Source organism: Lepisosteus platostomus, chromosome 2 (assembly GCF_059453375.1).
Source record: "Lepisosteus platostomus isolate fLepPlt1 chromosome 2, fLepPlt1.hap1, whole genome shotgun sequence".
NCBI lineage: Eukaryota > Metazoa > Chordata > Actinopteri > Semionotiformes > Lepisosteidae > Lepisosteus > Lepisosteus platostomus.
The window spans coordinates 69,685,113-69,709,839 of NC_142612.1; the positions used below are offsets into that span (position 1 = coordinate 69,685,113).

The 24,727-nt window shown below is 35.2% G+C and overlaps 1 long non-coding RNA gene across 1 annotated transcript in view; it reads right to left on the reverse strand.

Annotated features, from left to right (window-relative positions):
* LOC148676960 (uncharacterized) overlaps positions 1-24,727 on the reverse strand; it is a 141,323-nt gene that overhangs the window by 82,617 nt on the left and 33,979 nt on the right. The gene's annotated exons all lie outside the window — the stretch shown is intronic.

Consider the following 24,727-nt stretch of genomic DNA (forward strand, 5'->3'; position numbering starts at 1 on the left):
TTACCAGAAATGTGTTGACTAAGAAGATTGTCTAAGAAGAAGCCCATTATATTTTCCATTGCTTGATTCATTTGGGTATCAAATTTTGATAGTGACATCAGTGAACAGAAGATGTTCCCCCATTTGCGTGTTGCAATATATTATCTGCTGGATAGTGCTGGATAAATCGTCCAGCAGTGAAAAAATTGATTTTAAAGGACAGAATGTATACTCTTCTCTCAGTGGGAAGTGACAATGTGTGGCATTACAAACACATTGTAGACCTTTGCTTTTAAATGATAATGACCAAACTCATACACCTTTAATATAGTAGTCAGGGGCACAAAAACACTGCAAAATTGTAATTATCCCAGAGTCAATGGATTTGCATACAATCTCTCTGTTTTCCTGAAGGGGCCCATATAAACAGTGTGGATGATGAAAATATAAATATTAAATTAGGCTTGAAGCACATTTTTCCTATTAGTGCAGTACAGCAGAAAGGAGTTAATGGAATCTTTTCAACAAAATCCATCGAAGGAAGACACCTTAAACATGCTGTAAATGAAACAGTTTGTCTTTCATTTTGCAGAAATTAGAGAATTTATTTTGCCCATGGCACACTCTGCTTACCATACTGAGAATGTAATTAAATTTAAGAGTTGCCAGCATTCACTGGCAGAGTCTGGCCTCATATTGATCCTCAAACTGCCTTCCATCTGTCTAATTGGATTCTCAGTCCGAACAGAGGCTGCACTACATTGGCACTGGAGCAGTGAGGTGGCATAACATATAACTAATCTCTTTAGGGGAAAAACTGAAAGGCATAGATTAAATTAAGATGAAAATAGCATATGCTGAAAAATAATATCCTTATATTAAAAAAAATAAGTTAAAAAGTCCTGCTGAGATAATTTTATTTCAAGCAAAATTCATTTTTAAAACGTAAGTGTATAGTTACCATGTACAGTAATGTCCTTTTTTTCCTCAAACATCAAGTACAGGGCCAATGATGGAATTCACTCTCAGTAACCTTTTCCAGGAAGAGAGTCCATGCAGAGAGTGGGAAATGACCTTCAGGCTGGAGATTGGCAGATTCCCAGCTATTGATATATACCTATGCTACTTCAAAGAGGTGATTCCAGGGCTAAAAAAGTTGAAAAATTAAAATTTTCAATATTGATTGAAACATTCAACATGAAGCTTTCATACATTGAAACTATTTAGATCAGTTTGTACGACCATTTAGATGAAGAATATAAAGTAAAGCACGCTAAATGAACATGCTTTTTTGTAGGTTTAAACATTTGTAGTCTAAACTCATCTCACCAGCAGATATAAAAAAATAATTTTGACTTTGTGTAAAAAACGGCACTTAGGGGCCTTTAAGAAATTGTCTGCTCTCCTAAGATGAGTCGCTGCTGCTAAAACATTCTAAGAAGATATAAAACAGGTAACAGAAAATGATTTTAAAATACTCAAGATTAATCTACTATCCATAGTAAAGTAATAAGTCATATTTAATCATAATTCTATAATGGTATATTTACATTATTTAGATTTGTAACTCTGTATTTACATTCACATTGCTTTTGAAAAGGTGTTCTTAATTATTTTGGTGGCAGGTATAATTATTAAAAGCAAAACACAAGCTTCAATTCTTTGACTGCACTTTTTGAACTTGAACATAAACAAGATGCCTTCTCTAATTTAGTAGGCTTAGATGCTGAACTTTCACACCTGTACTCTAAAGACAATATAAACCAGTACATAAATCTGAGTTACAGTCTTTAGTTTATTCTGATTTATGTAGCATTAAACTAAGTAAAAAGACTTTACATGAATGAGATTCTGGTCCAGAATGCTGGTATTTATTTAAACTATTGGGTTGACTGAGACAACTAGGCTAAGTGAGGTATGGTACCATGTTCGATGATAAGACAAATGTAAATTTTCTTGGCTTGAACCCACAACACTGTGGTATTGTGTCCAGATTTGTAAGTAATACTCCATGCTGCCCCCTTCTGTGAGCACAAGGTTGGTGTAAAATCAAACAAGGAAACACGTTTACCAAAACAGCGAATGAGGGATTCTAAAACTTAAAGGTCAGAGGTCTAATGTGACTAATGCTTTTGAGTGATGCTTAAAATAATAAAAAAGAATAAGAAAAAAAGGCAAGATGAATTGCCAAGAGATGACTCAGCTATGTAATCACTCTTTAAATTAAGACTTGATAGGGGGATAGGAGGATCATTTTATATATCCATGTGCTGACATTCTATTCACTCAGTTCCCCTGCTGTCTGATTCAAAGATATGTCCTGGCTAAAGACCAAACTGATTGCTTTGGCTTCCACCCACTGGACATTCCAATGAAAGGACTTTCACTACATCCAAAGACACAGTGTGCACTACAGGCTTAATGTTCTGATCCCACTAACGCCAGGGTTTCATCTCTTGCTGTTTTTAGAGGTACCTGCATTTACTGTGTACAGCAATAAACAGCATCTCCCCATGCCCTACCAATGCAGAGATTCATTAATGCAAGTAAAATAGCAGTTTATCTTTTAAAATAATGCTTTCAAAAATGCAAAAATTGAAAAACAATAAAAAGTATCCCCGATACAGCTGACAGCTGCCTGTGAAGTCACAGTCACTGTATAAGGGAGCAGTCACGTTCCCATGATGGAGAAGTTAACAGCTAGTCTGCTGTGTGCTGCTGTGGTCACACTGACAATGGTCTTCAGTAGACCATTCAGTAGTAGCCTGTGCTCCCTAGTATGGTTTTCATTCTAATGCCCCCATTTGCCATATATATTATGTTTTAAGCACTTCCGATGCTTTTAAGTGAAACATATCTTAAAGTAATTTTTAAAATTTTGCTAAGAAATAAGCACTGTGAAACCATTACAGCGCCCTTGGGAAGATTTTTCATATATGAATTGCTTCCCTATAACACGAAGTTGACAAGATATATATATATATGTAGTTTCTGCACACTGTGAAATTAGTCTTTACATGACAGGTAAAAGAAAACTGGACTTACAATATACTATTGGTTTTTAAATATTAATTTTACAATTGGCTGTATTAATAATGAAAGAAATGTATTAACTTATTAAGCACATATTGTAATAGTCATACCGAATAGAGTCCATGAGCAAATTATTAATTAATAAATTCAGGTATTATCTTCCTGCATAGAAGTCAGAATTCACATTTAAGGGAGTTCTATATCAACAGATGTCTTTCAGCGTTATAGAAACTGATATCTTGGACAACAGATTCTGAAAGATGGCAACATTACCGAGAAATGCTTTCAAAATTGCATAACGCCCACTAATCTATCTGACAGTATGAAGACCAGGATAAAGTACTATAATTTTATTGCAATGGAAACTCATTGCAGTACAGGTACACCGTCCTTTACAAGACAGATTGAACCAAAATCGCTGCCATTTACTGTTATATAGATACAGTAGATACTGATACTTCTTTAATATTCTTTCTGCAATCTAGAGAGCCTACAGGGAAATTTAAAACGAAAAAATGTACATACAATGCTGCTTTATAGGAATGTTATTTTCATCATATACTGTTGTTTTAATAGTTTCTTTGGAGGCATGACTTTAAAATTCTTGATTTGTTTACTGTTTACACTTCAGTAATTGCACAGGCATGAAAAGAGCAGACTGAGATGTACTGCATGTTTAAAGTTATTTCACTGAATAGGGGCTAGACTAAAGCTCAGGATGGTGCGTATTGTGATCTTAACCCACTAATATATATCAGGCAGCATATTATGGACTGTGGGGAGAAGTCTTGAGACTCCCGCTGTGTCACTGATCAAACAGAATGCTGTGGAGTGAACACGTATGATTGCTTCATGAGGCGAAATGCAGAGAAGACGAGAAAGCTTTTGAATTGCGAGTGAAAATGCCGCTCTTTTGAAAATGAGAAGCCACTTACATCTCTTTGAAATATCTGTTTTTTTTTCCAGCTCCTGCCAGTGTACGGCAATAAGAAACATTTTCATTGGACACAATCTGAAGTGAACAATTTCAAATATTTGTCAGATGAACTGAAGCACACTGCTTAGCATAATTCCTTCTGTGCTGAAGGTCAATCAAGGTTCTTTCCCACTTGTGAGTTACTCAGCCCTGCATATCCATCACATGGCTCCACTACTGTACAGGAGCTCCACTTCACAAAAGCTGTTGAATGTTAAAAACATAACTAAAATAAAGAGATTTATCAGTTATGAAAATCTGAATGATTAAACTTCATTGATCCTGGAAACTTTACATAACTGTCAACTGTCAACAGTATATGGAGCTACTGTACATGTATTGTACCATACAATGTTTAAGTTCAGGTTCATATGCTTTGAAATGCTATTAAATATGTTCACAGAGTTAGAGATTATTCCAAAGGAAATGAAACCATGAAGGGAATTACCCAAATCACTTTCATGAGCTGTGTATCACTGCCAGAGGATAACACACCTTGATTTTTTTACAAACTGGAAGTGCACTTAGGAAGTGAGGACAAGCTCAGGAATACATGAACTGGTACATGAACCAGCCACTAGAGAGCACTGCTTGTCCTTAATTCCTGCCTCTAACACTCTAAGGGTTTTGGTCACTGCAGAAAGCATCTGCACAGAGAACACAAGGGACTGCCTGTCTTTGTGACTTTTCACTCCAGAAAGAATTACTGGCCAAAGTAATTACAGTTCAACAGGCACACGTCAGGGCCTGCCAGCGCTCACTCTGCAGGTGATTCAATCTTACTTTTCACTTCATGATGAACATGATTGAAAAGAGGAAACAAATGGAACATAAACAAATGTGTACCTGAAATAAATATTGAAATCTTTCCCTCCATGGTAAAAACAATGACAAGGTCTCTGCACAATTGAGAATACAGATAGGTTTCTTTATAAGAAATTATTTTTTGGGCGAGGTAAAAATGTGTTTCATAGAATGTCTTATTTCTTTAAAATTATTCAGTAGAGCTTTGTTAGGTACAGTGAAATTAAAGATTTAATTGTAATTGCGATTGGAGCTACATTATATAGTATAAGCAATTTAAAATGACAGACCCAGTAATAATTGTGTGTGATTCACTTCTGGATTGGCAGCAGTGGACATGATGGCTTTGTTGTCATCTCTTTGCCATTTATCTACTTCCATTTTAGTTCTGTTCACAGGCGTAATGCTCAATCTCAACCTAATTGCAGAAATGTAGTTGTGCTCTGACGAATGTACTTTTTCATACAGTACATCTGCATATTTGTAAATGATCAAGTGCTGAGCTCCAAATGTGGAAAGTATACAAGCAACACAGAAAATGAAAAGCAAACTACCTCAAGTGCATTTAGGTATAGCACAATTTATTGAGAGAACACTGCCTCATATGCACTGATCTATCATTAACATATCCATGATATAGCTTCAATGTTTTAGGACCTATTGATAATCAATACCCAGTCAGTATCTAGACATCATCACTGGTACAGTGTTTGCTGGTTACCTGCAAAACCAGCTTGCCGGCCCCAGATACAAATCCTGACTGTTTTCTGTAATGTCACTGCACACAGTTCATGGGCAATAGAAGGAAATTGTTTTTGCAGTCCTTGTAGGTGCTCATTATTCCACACTTATTTGTACAACTCATGCATTTTTCATGTGCAAGAAATGTCTTTTCCCACCTCTCTCTGGTACACCTGCATTTGGAAGAAGGGAAAAGAAATTGACAGCCCTCAACTGAAAATGGGTTGCGACTGTTAGTGCGTGCTTTTTACAGTGCAATCTTGTTTAAACATTAATCAGAATAGATTACTTTCCAAATTAAAATTGAATGTCCTACAAATTCAAAACAATAGTTTTTGCGCTCCACATTGTTGACTTTATACAACTCACATTTCCTCATAGGTTAATGTACAAACCTTTACTGACTATAGTTTGTCAATATAAATGTTCTATACCTTGTGCTATTCCAATATTTTACCTCAATTTAATTGTTTAAGAATATATATTGTATTTTGGGGCTATTTGTACTTGAAAGACTCAAAAGCTGTGCAGTATGTGCAGAACGTGTGCATATGCTGCATTGTTAGAAACTATGAACAAAATATGCTTAGTTTATATTCTGTTTCTCTTACATGGCTGCCAAAATAAAAGAGGGAAGTACAGTAATATTTCACATTTGTAGTTTATAAACTCCCTTTCAACTCATATATACCATTTCATGTTGATTTCTGCACTCATAATAAGCTGGTATAAAGTGTGTAAACAAATAGAGAGTTCAGGCCTTGAGAGACAAGAGCTGTTACAGCTCCAGTCCATCAAGACTTTTTAGGTGCTTTCTCTGAAAATTGAGTCATTCCTTTTTTATCAATGGCAATAACCACCCGAATCCTTAAAATCTTAAGAATTTTAAATCTAAACCTGAGTATTAAAGCAACAAAAGGATAAGTGATTAAATTCAGATAAAATAAAAAAATAAAAGGCTTAATGAAAGATTTAAGTGGAAGGAGAATAAAATGTCCTTGAAATGTGTCAGGAATGCAGATATGGTGGGCGGCTTTTTGAATTCTTTCTTTTATAATTGTAGTGCTGTGACTGACAAGATCCAAAGGGCATCTTCACATGTATTAAACATTGAAATCTGCAGGTACATTTTCTATTGTTGGCTATCCGGCTCACTGATGTGACATTTACAAGAATCTCTTCTGGATTTTACTGACTAAGAGACATCAATATAAACGATGTTATACACTTGTGTACGCAGCAGGTCCCTGAACTACTTTTTTGTAAAAAGTACTTTTTACACAAAGGACCTCTACTGTATATACAATTTAGTTCCTTGTGATAACTTCTCCAGTCTCACATTTTGCTAAAAAAAAATGGTCAGAACCAGTTTAAGCTACTCCAACAATAACATCCACAAATTCATTTCAATCTTTCTCTGCCTTCTTTGCCTCTTCTGTTTGTACTATTGTTTCTTGTCTGTATTACAACTTTATCAACAATACCTTGATATTACCATTATGTTAGTATAATATGAATTTCTGGAATTGAAGTCTGCAATCACCGCTGCCATTGAACTTTTCATAGTATTATGACAATTGTAACAGCTATTGAGGGATGAATACATACAGTACATACTGTATTACATTGTCAACACTACAAGTCCTACAACATCTACAAGCAGAGTTAACACTGACTGTGGTCAGTTGAGAATCTTCATTTCTAAAAATGTATATATATATAGAAAGTTATATAATTTATTGCACTAACAGTATTTGCCTTTTCACACGAATATTAGTATCTCTCCATCTTTCTCATACTGTTATCTGCAGAATTCTGAAACAAAGAGGACTCATGGTGCGAAAGATAAGGCTGTTCCTTAGGGCACCTGGTGTCAAAGAATTGTACGGCATGTTCTGCTTATCTTATATAGGGCTTCAGGTTTCAAGCCAGTGAAAACCAGATGTAATAGGACAAGACAGAGGTGATAAGCAGAGGTGTGGCAATGTGAATCAAAAACCCAAAGTAGCCATCACAAGGACATGCTTGATAAACTGTGGTCAGTACGTGCCCATTTCAAATGAAGGTTAAGCTGTTTTAAGTACATAAGAAATGTTTCTTCGGGGATAAGCTTAGCTGGAAACCATACCCAGTCCTCAGTGGCTCCATCTCTGTGCAGAAAACAAAGGATGTATGCTATTTTTGATGTTTGTGACACAGGGCAAAAGCAAATTAGCATTCCTTTTAGGAATTATCTTTTGTCTCCATGATTGTAATTACTGCTGCTCTTGGTAATAAACTGGTTTCACTCAATCCCTGTTTTATTCTGATTCATTTCTTTTGAAGCCTTAAGAATGGGGATGTGATTATCTTCATATGAAAGAGTAAGGTATTAATATATTTTACACTACATACATTTTTACAAGTACAAGCTCACAGACACCTGACAGATCACAATGAGCTGTTTTCAAGTCAGCCAGCTGTCAGTGGTGTTTACTTTGTGAATGTTTGGTTCTAGTTGTTTAATGGCACTAACCCAGTCTCAAACTGCTGTCTACATTGTGGAGTTCCATTTCTGATTCGACCATTTGTGAGCCATATTGTTACAATACCCTGCTATAACAAATACTGTACAAGTAAAACACGTGATACTGTTGGTCATTGGCACTTCCTTTGTGGGTTTTACTCTGATTTGACTCCCAGAAGCCAAAAATTGATAAATACCTTTAGTACATCAAGCTGACACTACTCAATGCCTTATTTAATGGGATATCATCCAAGGTAATAACTAGGCTTCCAGAATATGTGCTGTGGTTCTGTGTAGTCTATAGCTACTCTGCTTCAACTCCTGTCCCAAGTAAATTGCAATTGTACTGTGTGGACTTTAAAATAATTTCCTCTCTGCAACATACTGAATGATCTAGTTCCTGGACTTTGTATAGTCCAACACTTAATCTGAAATCTGATCATTCATAACTTTTTGTTCTACATGGGATCAATATCCACACAAAGAGCAACAGAGCCATTTTATAAGCAGCATAATTTCTGTGGAATTCATTGCCTTAATCCATTTACAATGCAGCGACTTTCAATATTTATATTTTTAATGAAGAATTTAGTTTTCTCTGATTTAGACAAATTACTATAATTCTCCTCTTTTTTTCTTTTTTTAATTCTTTGTATTACATAGTGCTGTTATACAGGACTTTGTTTTTTAAATGTTAATAATAATAGTTCCTCGTTATGTTACCATTTTTTATGAAGAATGCTGTAATTAAAGAATTTCTAACAAATATCCACAAATCATAAAAACACAGTTTGGTCAGTTATCTATCCTTACAATAAATTGGGATGTGGAATAGAAAAAGAGGTGAGTTTATAACTTTCCACTACTCACACAATGTCACTCCATCACTTGCCTTATTTCATTCCTTCTATCTCTTTTCTGCTCAGACCACACAGAACACATAGGCATCTGTTTATCTGAATGATGACTATGACAGCTGTTAAGTTACCCTACAGGCAACTCAAGTTGTCAACATATTCAAGTACTTTATTGTGATGAGGCCCAGGAGAAGCAAATGAATGATTTTGGACTATCTACTTCAAAACACTTTTTCAGCATTTCAGATTATCTTCATAAATAAAAAGCACGGATTTGGTTTTATTTCAATGTGAAATGCCAAAGCAAGGAGTAGTTAACCAAATTACAATTCAATATCAAAATTCATGGTACATACCAAGGAAGAAAACTGTCTTTAAGGGCGAATCTGTTTTTGATTAGTGTTTTTGAGCTCAGCTGCTTACAGGATGCACAGGTGTAAAAATATTCAATTTCACACATGTTTGGGTACAGCTATTTTGTAGGTGTGATTGATAATTCTATAATTCAACACTGTATAAGTAATATAAGTCATATCATATTGAACATCAATTTGTTTGAATAACGGAACTTGAAACAATACTAAGTGACTTTTTTTTTTCTGATTGTCCGCTGTCGGTGATATTGTTTTGAGGTTTTCAGAGACAATACCAAGGTATGGTATGCACATTGAATTTTAATACAAACTAAAACAACTAAATAACTCACTGGGACAGGTATTTTAAATCAGCTCATTAGTATCTGGATTTTTTAAGACAGCTCCAAACTAAAATACAGTACGTATTTTAGCAAGTAAACTGCTTTTGCAGTGCTCTTTTGCAGAATAATAAAGATATAGGAGCACTGATTGCCAGAAGGCAATAACTTATATTTCAAGGAACACTGTTTTGATCCCATAAACAAAACAATTTACACTTCACAGAATTACCCATATGCTATATAGTCACTCTTTTTACAGTTTGTTATGTAGCTATCATTAGAAAACATACAATTTGTAGTCCATATGCACACAACTTTAAATGTAGCATTTGCAAAACGCATTCTCATTTCTTTGAATTGCAAATGGTAGTGTTCTTTTGACAATGCTACAGATGTGATTGATTTAGAATTATACAGGAATCCCAGGTACTGTGCAATTAATTATGATACATAACATACAGTGAAACATGGTGCTGCAGTGGGTAGCATTGCAGGCTTGCAGTTCTGGTTTTCTGGATTCTATTTCTGGGGTGTTATCTACATGGAGTTTATACATTCTGTCCATGTTCATATTTGTGTCTGTGTGTGCCCTGTGATGGACTGGGTGTCCCATGCAGGGTGTATCATGCTGGAGAGGCTCCAGCTCCACCATGACCCTTTATTGGATAACGTGGTTAGAAAATGGATGGATGGATGTAACATCCACAAATTATCTTACAGTATTTGCATTTTTGAAAACTGTTCAATAAATGATATTTTTTAATAATGGTTTAAATACTAAAGTGTTTTATGCAAGGCACAGTTGGTGAAGAGATGGCCTTTTGACTATTTTCATTATCACATTGGTTTAAATGCATCAGCCATACAACTGCTAAAATCTTTTAGCACAAGGCTAACACGATGTAAATTGGCAAAAAGTGCAATTTACAATTGTTATTCTTTCTTTCTGTTCAAATAAGACTACTGCTAAGTAAGAGCTTAATACAATAGGTACAGTATAAGACTCATTTCTGAAAACTTAAGATTTAGATTAAGATTTAGACTAAACTCTGTACAAAATCTTTTTCCAGTATATATACAGTTTATTTTCTCTATTATTAGGAAAACTGAGCACATTGGTATTTATTTTACTGTGTAAAGACTCGCCCCCTCAAATAATCTACACGTTTTGATATTTTTCTAACGTTAATATCAGACTGTGACAATATAAACTGTTTTTATTATATTTTTTAAGCTGTTTGTTTTGGTAGTCATAATTAGACAGAGGGTGACTGTGCTCAGTTAATTATCAGTTCCTTTAAACTGTGTATTTAAAAATGATTCAAATGCAGAATTCAAGATAAATGACATGCAAACAAATGACATTTTTCTTTCTAGTTCCTTTAAAAAGTACGAGTAATCAGTATACAATAGGTGCCTGGGATCCAAACAGGACTGAACTGCTTTCAGAGGCATTGTAAAGATCATGATTTAGAATACCTTTTCTTTGAATGTTTTTGTATGTTGGCTTAACAAGTGTGCATTAGGTGGTAAGTGCACTTCTGGCTTGACTCACACATGATCATGTTTCCTGCACTTTATTATGTGTGATATATGCAGGTTAAGCTGAAATAAAGCACCAGACTAAATCCATCATATGATCCCTTCATCATCCCCACATCCTGCCCGAGTTTCATTACACAATACAAACATGGAGTGAACGACTAAAACTGAAAACCTCTTTACAACTACCTTCACAAAGAAGAGATGTTTATGCAGAGCATGATTTCTGTTCCAGACAAAGCCCTTCTGCTTTTCCAGTTCAGCGAAGCTATATCCTAATGCTGTGCAAACCGAACCAGAATAAATAAGCAAACATTTGCCAGTGCTAGTTAGACAGGAGGATTTGTACATCTGGAATGCACACATTATTTGCAAACTAAGACAGCAGTGCTGTGGTCGAGCAATGGATCAGAGTTTCAGAATGTTCCGCTTTTTTCAGGATCACCTTTTTATGGTAACAAAAGCAACTTCCCTCTGGATAAAAAAGAACTCTTGGTTAAAAAAAAAGATGTTTAAATGAACAAAGAGATATTTAGATTTGACTGAGTCAAATTTAAAATAATGCCTTTTTTTTGCTGTGGGACAACACAATTTATGATGGTTTACCATATACTGTACTATCATAGATAGATAAAAATGTTTGCATCAGTTTTGGTTTGCTTTTATTTTCAACTTCTTTAATATTCTTATGTGAGGGCACCAAGTGATCCTCTAGTTTTAATTTAAGTTTATATATTTATTACAGAAAAAATAAATGCTTCTATGGAGAGTTAAAATTGTGATACACAGGTGTCATGGCATGCTTCAGAACATTGTGCTACACATAATTACTTTCTTTGTTTCTCTGTGATCATACTGAAAATATCACAAAGAGCAGCCACATAATGACATGAAACAAGAAATAGAATAATGCACAAACTATTATCTCAGGAAAACTTAATCATAAGGAAAATATGTAAGGGAAAATGTGTACATAGTTCACCAAAGTATTTTCAAAATCTAACAAATGGTTTCTGAATGAGACTATCTAAGGATAACGAAGAACAACTTAAAAAACAGTACTACCAGGAAATTAGACTTTCATGATAGTTTAGAGGAAAAGATAAAAGCTGAGTAAAAAGTTTCCAAATTCATTGTATTTCATTCTTTGTTGAAACTATAGATTGATTTTGGGTGGTAAAATTACCTTTTGCTTGGCAGTAACTAGATGGGTCAAATGGCCTCTTCTTTGTCTATACCCTTTCATATGTTGTTATGACTGCCTGCCTGTCTAGTTATGACAATGTTAAAACTGTTTCCTTTCTACTTTGAATTGAGCTTCAAATTAAGAGATTTTTCAAAAAAATATATTAAAAAAGACCTTTGGGTCCCAGCTGACTGCCTCTCAATTTGCTCTTTAAGTTGTTATTGCTGCCTTGTGCACTATTCAGCATTTCTTAGGCTTGCCACAAAGCCCATCTCAATATCTCTCCCACGTAACTTTGTTTCATGCAGGGAATAATGGTACTCATAATACATTGGGTGCATTTTATTATAGATGGCAGAAGCAGAGCTGAATAATCCAAAGCAATCGTGTTATTCATGGTTTTAATATCTCATTCCAGCTTGCTTTGATCCTAAATATCTGCTTTATTGTTTTACATAATGCAGCCATCTGTCAGGAACTCTGTACACTTTCTGTCTTACTGCAGGTTTTGCCAGAGGCCCACATTATTCTATGCATATTTAATGGGCAGGTAGATTGTGAAAAAAACATACTTGAAAGAGTTACTGTATGCACCGGCATCCAATACTTCAGTATTTCAGTTTTACATAATTCACAACATCGAGGTTAATGTAATAGAAAACTCAGCTGCAATGTTATTTTTTAATTTATGTATTAAGTGTTCAGGAATCACAGTCTCCGACTCTAAAGGTTGTAAAGGGGGACAAAAAAGAGATTATATGGTTCACAATAATCTCTTTTCAAACTGAATATCTCCAATAGTTTGGAGGTATGCAGAATTGGGTTCCTTTTGTGGGCTCATACAGAATCCAGAGACACTCCTATCCAGCAATGAGGAAAACCTTGCACTTCAAGGGCTACAAACCTACATTCTACTAACAGGGAGCAGAACATTTCTGTTATTGCACACCCCCAACCTCCACATTGTTGCAGTGGCTGGACACACAATTCAGGGTCAGATGAATTAATTGGAAAGCTGAATCGGTAGAAAACAGAAAAGGTTTAGTCTGACTTCCCTTTCTCTGTGAGAGCACTGATCTGTGCCCTCTCCTTTCCAAACCATTGTGTGATTGCAGAGTTATACATCAAAGTGCGGCACTGTTGCTGACCTCTTTGGATGGAACGGTGCTAAAAGAGGTGGAGGTCTCGTGTGTTGCAAAGTGCTGAGAAACACTTGACAGCAATGACAAAGTACACTGACGGCACGGAGCCTGCAAGGAAGATTTGCATGCAGCGGCTAATGGAGGTTCCTAAATATTCAAGCTGTTGACAGTAATTAGGCCACGTTCCTTCAATGTAATTATCCCACACTTGCAAAACAAACAGCTGAGAGGAAATTGAGTTGCTCAGGATGGTGGAGCATTAAAAAAATAAATTATCATATAAATTGGGCGCGTTTTTACAAATTGCACATTTATTTTTCTCAGGAAGGCGTCTCGTCAGTTGGCAGGAAACAAAGACTGTGCTTAGTAAAGGCTTGTCCTATAAGGTCTGAGCCTGCCACTCCCCTTTGTGCCTAGATCTGCATTAACCTTTTCCGTGCCAAACCAAGTGATATGCTCCACTCCCTGTTGGGATAAAGAAATGCAAGAACACTTAAATGACATTTAAATCGATTCACTCTTGAAAAGAATGCTCTGAAAATAATTGCTGTCCTCTGCTTATGGTGACGACAGCATTCACAAGGGATGTTTTATATCTGCTCTGCAGCATTTACTCCCTAAAATAATCTCATATTTGTGCATATTACTCAAGGCGGGGAATCGTAATGACCAGTGCAATTAAGACTAATGTGATAGCACCACTGTTTTACAACTGCACAGCCTTTAAGAACTACATTAGCACTAATGGTAAATATCAATGCCCCAGTAGTAAATAAAAATCACACTATTAATATCTGTGCAAACAGAATAACAAAATAGCACTGTGTAAAAAAAAGACAATAAGATACTAAAGAATTACAATCAAGTCATACTCAAGGGGGATGCTAACTAATCATTCCTACTTTTATTTCTTTCATACAGAAATTAATCCCATTTTTATTGCTATGCTCTGAAAATTGTGTGGTGTGATATACTAATAAGACCATTCAGTGTGAGGTGTGTTATCTGTCCTGGACTTTTCAGTGTGAGGTGTGATAGCTGACCCGGACCATTCAGTGTGAGGTGTGATATTCAATTCAAGGTGCTTTATTAGCATGACCGATGGGTACAATCAGTGTTGCCAAAGCAAATAAAAATAATACAATTAACATGAAACAAAACAAAAATAAAAGTAAAAAAAATCTACAGACATGTTACAGACATTAACAACAAAGTGATATCTGATTTCTTCCCTTCAGTGTCAGGTGTGATATCTGACCCTGACCATTCAGTGTGCAGTTTGATATTTGACCTTTTCGTAGTTTCAAATAAGGTACGAATATTTTTAAGGCAATCTGTTACACTTCCTGGATGTATGGACATTTATTATTGCTGTTTAACTGCTCTCATTACTGGCCTGTGATTTACAAAAATGACATACATCGTTGAAGACTGCATTTAAAATTTTGATCAACCATTTTACTTTTACTTAAAAAACACCACCACTATTTGGTGTGAGCACAATGTTGAACAGCTAGCCAACAACGCTGCATGTAGTGAGGCCTAATGAATTATGTATTAAAAATCCAAAAGATTGCAGAGTGTTTGTGTATAGAAAATGACCTCTCCAGTCCTTCGTTATTATTTTTTAATGCAAGATCCTGACTGTTTTGTTTAAAGCAGTACATAAAACATCAAGCTTATTTTTTAAATCCTGTCACAAAACTGCAATTTACCCGTGGAGCTTCAGCTAGGTTATAGCTGGTTTTGATACAATATATTATTATGGGCAACACATTCAAATTGGGCATCAATAATTTTTACAAAATAAAAATAGCTTTTTATGTTTTGTTTTTATAAATGTAACAGAGTATTTCCAAGCTTTTTTCCATGTTTGCCGGGGCTACAGATATAGGTACTGAAGCTGAGAAAATCATAAATGAAAAAGAACACATACTGTACAAGCAATCACAGATAAAATGGTTTGTTAAAGAAAGCTCTAGCATTATAATTACACAGCAGGTGCAGGGTATGTTTCTACATGAGGATGTTAATGGCATTTGAATATGTAACAGAGGACTTGCGCCAATTTTCCTTATTAACACTTTTGTACTTAATTACACAAAATTCCATTATAAAACCTAATTAAAAATACTTGGTTAGATCTCTTCGCTCTCTGTGTAATATGTGGAGTCATAACAGTTGTTTTACAGTTACTCTGTTTTCTAATGTTTTCAACTTTAAATTGACAAAATTAGAACTGCATTTTAGTGCATAGTCCTTATGTCCCTTGGTCATTATATCCTATTTTTTGTCATCCCAGTACTTTTGCAGGTGATATATATATTTATCTCTACCAGATCAAACCAGTATAACTTTAGAGAGAATTTTCGAAAGAAATCTTGTGAATTCTATAAAGTTGCTTTATTCTTCAATAATATGGTAATGGCTTAAAGGCAACCAGCAGTCCTGCTGTGTGCAATTCTTCAGAAAGAACAGATGGTTCAAGCACAGAATCTTTACATGGTAATGGTGCATTGGTATTGTTCTTCTGTAAAAGAAGAACAAAAACTAAAATCGTTAGAACTACAACATATTAATTTTTGAGCTGCTCCTAACACATTTAGTTTCAAATGAGATTAAATCAAGTGAGGCACCAATTCTTTGTTTTGAACAGAACAGTGGTTACAAACAGTATGATTCCTAATTAAAAACCAGGCATAGTTTTGGAACACAGAATTTGAAAACCTAAAAGAAAACATGCAAAAATGTGAGTTACCGCAGCTGCACTGCAAATCAATTCAAATAAAAGTTTACTGTAGAGTGAAAATCCATGGAATTTAGTCTTTGTGAAGAACCCCCTTTCAACAGTGTTACAACCTCAAGTGTCTAGGGGTAAAGGGGTGCAACATTTAGGATAACTTCTGGAAGCAGGTGGGTTCTGGTGAGGGACTAGGAAGCGTGATAACAAAGGTGGGCACAAAAGTGATGATTTTAAGTTGAATAAGTGACTGGTAAGACATGATAACACACAGGGATAAGGAACTAGAGTGGTGCCAAAGAAAAGAATCTAAACAAAATGGAGCTGGCTAGGAAAGTGAGGGAAAGCTAACCTGACTACAAAAGAAAAACCCGAAACACATGTCTTCAGCATCTTCAACACCCTAGCTAACCTCCACTGACTACCCAAAACCATACAAGATAAACGGCACTCACCCGTACTAAACTAGTGTTACTAATACAAAATCAACTAAGTGTGTAGAATGTACCCACCAACCTAAACTAACCTTATACACCAAAGTTCACATAAAAACACAAGTGAACTAGGAATACAAATAAGGGAAAACGAGAGTAATCAACAGGAACTGGGTATAAAAGAACACAAAGGTTTAACATGTAACACGTTAGAGCAAGGTAATGGCAAAACAAGGATAAACACAAACAAACGAAAGTACAAAGAAACAAACAGAAACCAACAAAACAACAAAGCCGAAGCTATGTGAAAATACCCACACACAAAACAACAACCAACAAAGCCGAAGCAAAAGTGAAACGAAGCGATAACAAAACCGAAATGAAGCGAAGCAAAGCAAAGCCAAATTGGACCGAAGTCAAATGAAAGGCTTCTCCTTCTTGAAGACCCCCATGTTATATACTGAATAAGATGCACTCTGATTGGCTGAGAGGCTGATTGATGATGATGTCATACGGAACAGTGGTGTAATGGTGGGCCAATAGGGGAGGGAGAACAAAGGTCAGCAGTGTGGAACATAACAAAAAACACACACAGACCCCACACTGGGACATAACATACAGTACAGCCATTAGATTTGTGTGATGTAATACTTTAAAATATTTTTTACTGTAGCAATTCAAAAACAACTTCCAACCTATTCTCATAACCTTCTAAATATTCAGAAAAATTCTGAAATGTTTTATAATAAATGTTATTGACCAAGAGTGAGGTCACAAAAATAAAAAAAAACGAGGTTATGAAAATGCAGGTTAAAAAAGATGATAACAACACAGTACCTTATTAAGATACATTGTGTACTGCACTGTATGTACCGTACAGTATCTTACAGTAAATAACATTCTGAGTTATGGAGTTGTTTTAAAATAGGCCATCAGCTCTAATTATGGAAATATCAACATTAATTAGCTCTGACCATTTTGCAACGCTGTGTATGGACACTGTTGCCCTTTTGCCTTTTTTACTGTTGCCCAAACATGCAGCATCTACATGGATAACATACTGTATAAAGCAAATATATATAAAGCAGCCAAAGTGTGCCGTCGTAAAGTAAAAAAGTTTGCCAAGATGCCACTACTTTTAGGAATGATCCCATATTCTTTAATAATCCAAGACTCAAGACTTGATGTTTCATCCAAAGCACATCAGCTACAGCACAGTGTCCAAATCGACCATCTTGAGATACTGGTGTGTAAATTCTAGTAGAAAGGGAAGTGTTACTTCCTTGCTTCCTGGTCCACTAACACTACAGTACACTACAGTACATGCAGCTGCAGCCATGTTTTCTTTGGAGGTCTCTTATCCTACGACAACTTGTTACATCGTGCAATGACAGCACACAGAAGTTACTGATAGCTCAGCTGGAACTGTGGGGTTTAGTATTCGTGACAATGTCCAGTGCAGAATGTGCTAGGACTTACTGTCCACTTGGATTACCATTCTACTGTACCTAATGTGAACACAATCATTATAACCATGAGGACACTCACACGTACCCTTAAAAAATTAGGAGTGTCCTGTGCAATCAATCCCACTGCATGAAAGTGAAAGTCAGCTAATGATAACATTGTTTTATTCTCATGCCATATGACTTGAAGCCATGTAAAGAGCTTAGTGACAGTGAAAACTTGAGTTTTAAAATGTTATAATTGTACAGCTATTCCATTTGGAAGCATATATCATATATGGCACTCAGGTAGTACTGTAAGTGCATGTGAAGGAGAGTGTTTTATCTGTGCTTTACACACATTTACAGAAGCATATGAATTTTCATAGTAAGATGGATATGTCTCCCTTGATTTAAGTTAGATACTTTAATGTCCTAATTATATTACTTCAAACAAGAAAATACATTTATCGACACTTCAAGCTTTGGATGTAATATTTTATTTTTTTTGTATAACTATGCAATCTATGCCAGCAGGCTAGACAATAACATTTCTGAAAACTATGTTGTAGTGACTTTTTAATTAAAAACATACATTTCCTTGTAAAGTTTTTTTTGGCAGTGTATATTGCAATTGATAATTTGGGATGTTTATTAAATCTCATTAGTGTGTTTCCTTGTGCTAGCACATTTTATTGCACTTGTGGTTCTGATAAAAAGGAAATTTCCATTTAGTCACAGGCAAATCAAGAATAACAGAAAAGGACTGTAACTGACCAATTAATGGCATCCCTCTGTTCTGCCTATCAAGCACATCTTGCCAGCTGAAGGTTAGTCTTTAATTAAAGTTCTTTCTTTCCACATATGATTATACAGTCACTTGAATCAAGAATTTAGAATTAATTAGATTCTGAAGAAAAAAAGAAGAATATTACTTACTCAGCACTACTTTTTATTTGTTTATTGTAATGTCAGAAATTCAGCTCAGTGGTGTCTCTTAATGTTTTAGAATACCAGAACTAGCAGTTAATAAAAAGTGAGGCATTCATTTTTGTGCTATCTAATGAATTGTACAAACATGCCAGCATAATTGAAGAATCACCGATTCTTTAGACTGCATACTGTAGCTGTGAATCTCTAATGTGTTAACTGTGGTTTAGTACAATTCCTCATCTTGGACTTTGAATTACCCAACTTGTTGATTGGAATCCGAATGAACAGTGTTATGTAAACCAAACATCTGTACAAATCTGTACAATGAAGTTGAAGAGAAGTAATCACTTAGACTTTTAAGACAGAAATCCAAGTCTACCTGGCTGATTTTGTCATTGTTCTTATGTCAATTTACCATCTGTCTTGTAAGAGAGATTAGTAAAACACGCTTTCTTGTTGTATTTTTAAAAATAGTTATTCTGGACTTATTGAAAGTTGTGTAATATATTTTTAAGGGTTTATGAATTGTATTTTTTCTAACGATATGCGTTTGGAATTCATCTAAAATATCCACAAGTTTCTCTTTTAAGGAAAAAGAATTAAACTAGGGCTGAACACAGAGATATACAAATGTAAAGACAAAAGATTAGCACTTTAAAAGCTTCCATGCATGCACTTTGTTAGGCACCCTCTCAATCAAACATCTTATGTTCCTATAACACTCTGTCTACATTACAAAATGTCACAAGGTGCTTTACACAGTCTAAACGACTATAATTTAAATGCCTTGTTATTATTCTTCTCATATAAAGATACGGGAGATGCTCCTAATAGTGTATCTATAGTTCCAAACACAGGGATAATGAGAAAGGTACTCAAAGCAATTCTACAAGGGAACAGTGGAATCATTTGGGTTATTTTAGAAATCAAAAGCCTCTTTGTTCTCAGGGTGGATGAATTATTTCTACATTGCCATACACTGGATCTATTTCATAAAATGGCATAACCAATATGGAAAAAAAGCGACACAGCAAGCTGTACAAGATAACTTGTGTGGTTCAACTTTTACAAGGAAGAGATGAATAGAATAAGGCAAATTTGACATTGACCTTTTTTCATGAAATGGTGCACACATGGACTAGTGTAGGTGAGAACAGTAATGAGGAAATGAGCTTTCCAGGGTTAACCCTGCTTATCCTAACTTGTAAAACATACCCGACAGGGGTCTAATTTAATGGCTTAAACATGAGCGGATATATCACTTCTCTAGTGGTGCTTCCCCTGTGAGGTACTGTATAAGAAGAAACATTCTGAGAGGTCACTTCCCTGTTGTTTGTGTTGAAACTGTCAGCATAGCCATGACACAAACCCTTGCTGAGCAAGAACATACATTATCTGATCACCTGCTCTGACCCCAGAGGGAGGTTTATAACACACAGGTTCACCACTGTTTCACAGTGGGTTTTTTCACCATACTTCCTTCAGAGAAACTGCTTTCACAAAATCATTGTTATTTAAAAAAAAATTAAAGCAGCAGCTATTTGTGGGTGTTTAATACAAGAGCTGAATTTAGAGTTTAGATTTCATTGAAGCAATTATGCTGCTGTTGTACTGCACTTTAATTTGATCACAGATGTGACTAAAACAATAAGCATGCACATCAAAACAAATATAAATGCATATATAAATAATCCTTCTTTTATTATATATAATATTATATATTCAGTTATGTAAAGTTATTTATTCTATCATTAGGATAAAATAAGTCTTACTTTGCAATTTCACGTGTAGATAAAATTGTAACGCCTTACAAAGAAAATGTAGAAAAGATGTAATGTAGACTATGAAAACAGCTCATTTCCTTTTTGTTGTTAGCTAGCATTTTTAGTAAAGAACATCAGAAATGTACTGTACATCTAGACTACAAAACAGTCCATTAGACATATCACTAAAGCCCGCAAGGTTAGAAATAAACTACCTGTCTTTCTTATTTACAGTAAACTCCACTCATATCTGATAAACATGCATCCGGAAACCTAAAGCAGCCAGAACAAATCTAAGAAATTAATAAAAAAAAGCTCGGCGATAAGGTAGAATTCTGCGTGCACCGCGGTATTTTCCTTGTTTACAGCATTTGACCTAGTTCCCTCAACCTTCTCCTCCTTTGCCTTGATGACACTTGATGACACTTGTCATCTGTTCGCAACCCCGACTAGGTGGAACCTGAGTGCTCTTAAGTATAAATGTGCAAAAAATTATTGGTAAGGACTCTTGTGATAATGAACTTTTTTAAACTTGCACAATATGTGTTAAAAGTAAAAGTGAAATTATAGTTTAGTCCCAAAGATTACTTTATTACATTACTGAAACTTCGTCAGAGGATGGTGACGTTACATGAGTTAATTTCAATTTTTTTATCGTGTGGTTTTGTCCTAATCATTTTTCTTTTGGATATGTGTCATTGCTCCTCAGATTCTTGTCTATTCGAAAAATCTTTGTATCTGAAACCCCTTTCCCGCCAGTTTCTTTTGGATATGAGGGAGTTTACCATATTATGGAATGAAAATTCTGTTGCAAATGAAAAACGCTTGAAAGAAGGTCAGCATTTCTCCAAAATATCCTGTTTTTTTTCACATCCTCCACAAATTTAGGCCTTTTCATTTGTTATATTTATATTTTGATCACAGTTTCAGTTCAGTTTATTTGTCATACAGTATGCACAAGTGCAATGAAATGCTTATTTGTATGTGGACTCCAATACAAAGACCTCAAGAAATCACCAAACATAAACAGAGAACAACAGCAGCAACAACAAAAAGTTAAATGGCATACAGCTTAAAACAGTTGGACATGCAGTGTGAGAAGAGAAAAAAACATTAGTGTGAGTCAGTGGTAGGGGTAAAGGGAAGAAATCTGATAGCTTGCGGGAAGATTTTTTTGGGAAAACTACTGTACATGCCATAGACTCTTGTGGACTTCATGAAGAGGCAAGAAACACAGAAAGGAAAACCCAAAGTGGAGATTACCCAGGTTAGAAAAGAAACACAGAAAGGAAAACCCAAAGTGGAGATTACCCAGGTTAGAAAATACCTTGGTATACATTTAAGATGGAAATTTTATGTTGGGATTCAAATGCTCCAGTGCATTTCATTATCACTCTCTTCTATCACTAAACAGTTTCTTACTCCATTATTGCCAAACTAACATTCCTACAGCACCATTTACATATCAAAGCAGATGCCTATGTGCAGATGAGGAAATCAGCAAGGCTCTGAAAACTTTAAATATGCCCAAGTAGATATTACGCGGTTTTGAAAATGACACTCAGACACTCAATGAATGGCAGAATGTATAAACTGATTCTTAAAAGAATCAACTGGGAGCATCTACTGGATGAGTACAGATGTGATCTCCCACCTCCAAATGTGTGTCTCTTCTTAGAATGAGTCTGAGTGGATCAAGCTCAGGCTCACAATCATTGAGGCCACTACATGGGTTCAGGTTATGGTGGCAAATCTAGAACCTGCCATTGGACCCTGGTGGCAAAAAGTGCTCAAGTCAAAGAAGCAAGACTTCTGACCCATACTGGTCAGGTCAGGAGGAGAACAGCTCTAGTGGTTGTTGAAACATTCAGAAAAGGCCAAATAACTACTCCGCAGCCTCAGAGGTCTTCTTGCAGGCCATTCAACACCATAGGAGATGTTGCAAAGGGTATCCTCAGTAAAGGTGAGTCCCATGCTTACCTTGACTGAGGGTAACATTGAGAGGTGGAAGGAGTGCTTTGAAGAAACTGAACCTGAATTTCCTGACAGGAGGCAGTGCTGGAAAACTATGTATTTAATCTCTCATAGATGCTTTGTATAATGCTTGGGGAGATGGGATGTTGAAATGTTGTGTTTTATTTTAATTTGCTTTCATTTTGTGAGAAAAAAAGAACAACATGAGCATAACAGACCTGGCAAAGATAGCAGAATCCTTTTAAGATGATCTTAATTGATTGCATAATTGATTCCCTATCAACATGCTGAGGCTGAACATTACAGAAAATTGCCTATCTGATTTGGACCCAAGGGTAAATTGATGCAGTTCTGCTTTGCAAATGAATATGGTCATCAGTCATGACAGCTCAACACTCTACATAGAAAGATTACTCAGTACCTCTCAATAGTTTTGTTCTATAATGGAACTGATATTAGTAGACTAAATAAAGGTACTTTAAAAACAGGAACCATATTTCTAAATGAAAATGCACCACTATGTAGCCTGTTTTTTTAAGGTTAACATTTTTAAGGTACAGAATTCATAGTACATAATAGATTTCTAGATAGTTTTGATGAGGCAAATATCATTTGTATCTAAATAAAATGTGTTGCAGGAAAGATGTGTAGTCAATATATATAATTAATGAATAGAGATGCAAACAGCAGATATAGACTTTATACATAATCTTAAAACAATTTTGTCAGTACCTGATGCAAACACATACAATGTGCATTGAGGGTAATCACAATTCTATCCGCGATCCACTAAGAATAAACTAAGCAAGAACTAATTAGGAATTAAACTGTTAAAAGCTGTGGAGAAGGGCAGGGTGAATGCAGAGTGGGAGTAATTAAGAAAAGACAGCTTTGAAGTTAACAAAGCCCCAGAAAACACAACACTCCTCTTTTTTCCCAATCAGCACAGCCTTTAATCTGATCTTAAACTGTGGCTTTTTGACAGAGGGTGACAACTAGTGAACAAAACTACGTTTTATCTTCTCAAAAGAACTTTTGCACTTGCATTATAAATGAATAATGTGTATATTCTGGAATAAAGAAATGTGAAAAAAAATATAGGATGCTCAAAATAATAAACACAGATACATTTAATAGAATTTACAGATTAACACAAAAAGCCTGTGGTTGCTACTCACAATAACCATGCAGTATAAGCAACTTTATGTCATCTGAAACTATTAGAACAATCAAATTCAAAATGCAAAGATAAAAAGTTTAGTCGGTTCTGTCTCTCACATTGCTAAATATTTCAGTTTACAGGAAAGTTTGTTCTGTCTCAAAGTGTCCCAGAGACTATGATGCAAATACTGTAACCCTACAGGTAAGCAAAATAACATTGAGAAAAATTCAAAATTATCTTGATTTACATATACACATTTCAGAATGGCAAAAATATTAAATAGTTTACTTTCCAAAAAATGTAAGACTTTAGGAACTAAATCAATCATGCATGTTAATGTATTGGTACAAGGAAGCTGTATGATGTTTGATTTGAAATTGCACAATCTGCCAGCTTACTATTTTGTTATCTTAAAAAAATAAAAGTTGTGGTTGGCTTAAAATAAGATTAACTGGGACCTATTTAGACATATTCAATGGAAAAAACAATATTTCTTTAAATATGAATAAGACTATAAAAACTTTGAATAGTGCGTTTTATACATGAGCAGTTCATGCAAGTACAACTACTGGTAAATATTCCCATATTTTATTTCCCAAATCCTCTAATTTATTAAAAAAGTATGAGCTTTTATGAGGCACCGCTTGAAATTAGAGCTCTAATGTGCTTTAGGTGGCATTTTTAGTTTACCAAGTTAATACAAAATCTCAACCATGCATTGTCTAACAGCTTCATCCAATTCAGGGTGGGCAAGGAAACCAGAGCCTCAGCAAGCAACAGGCTAAAGGCAGGGTACACCCTGGACAGGACACC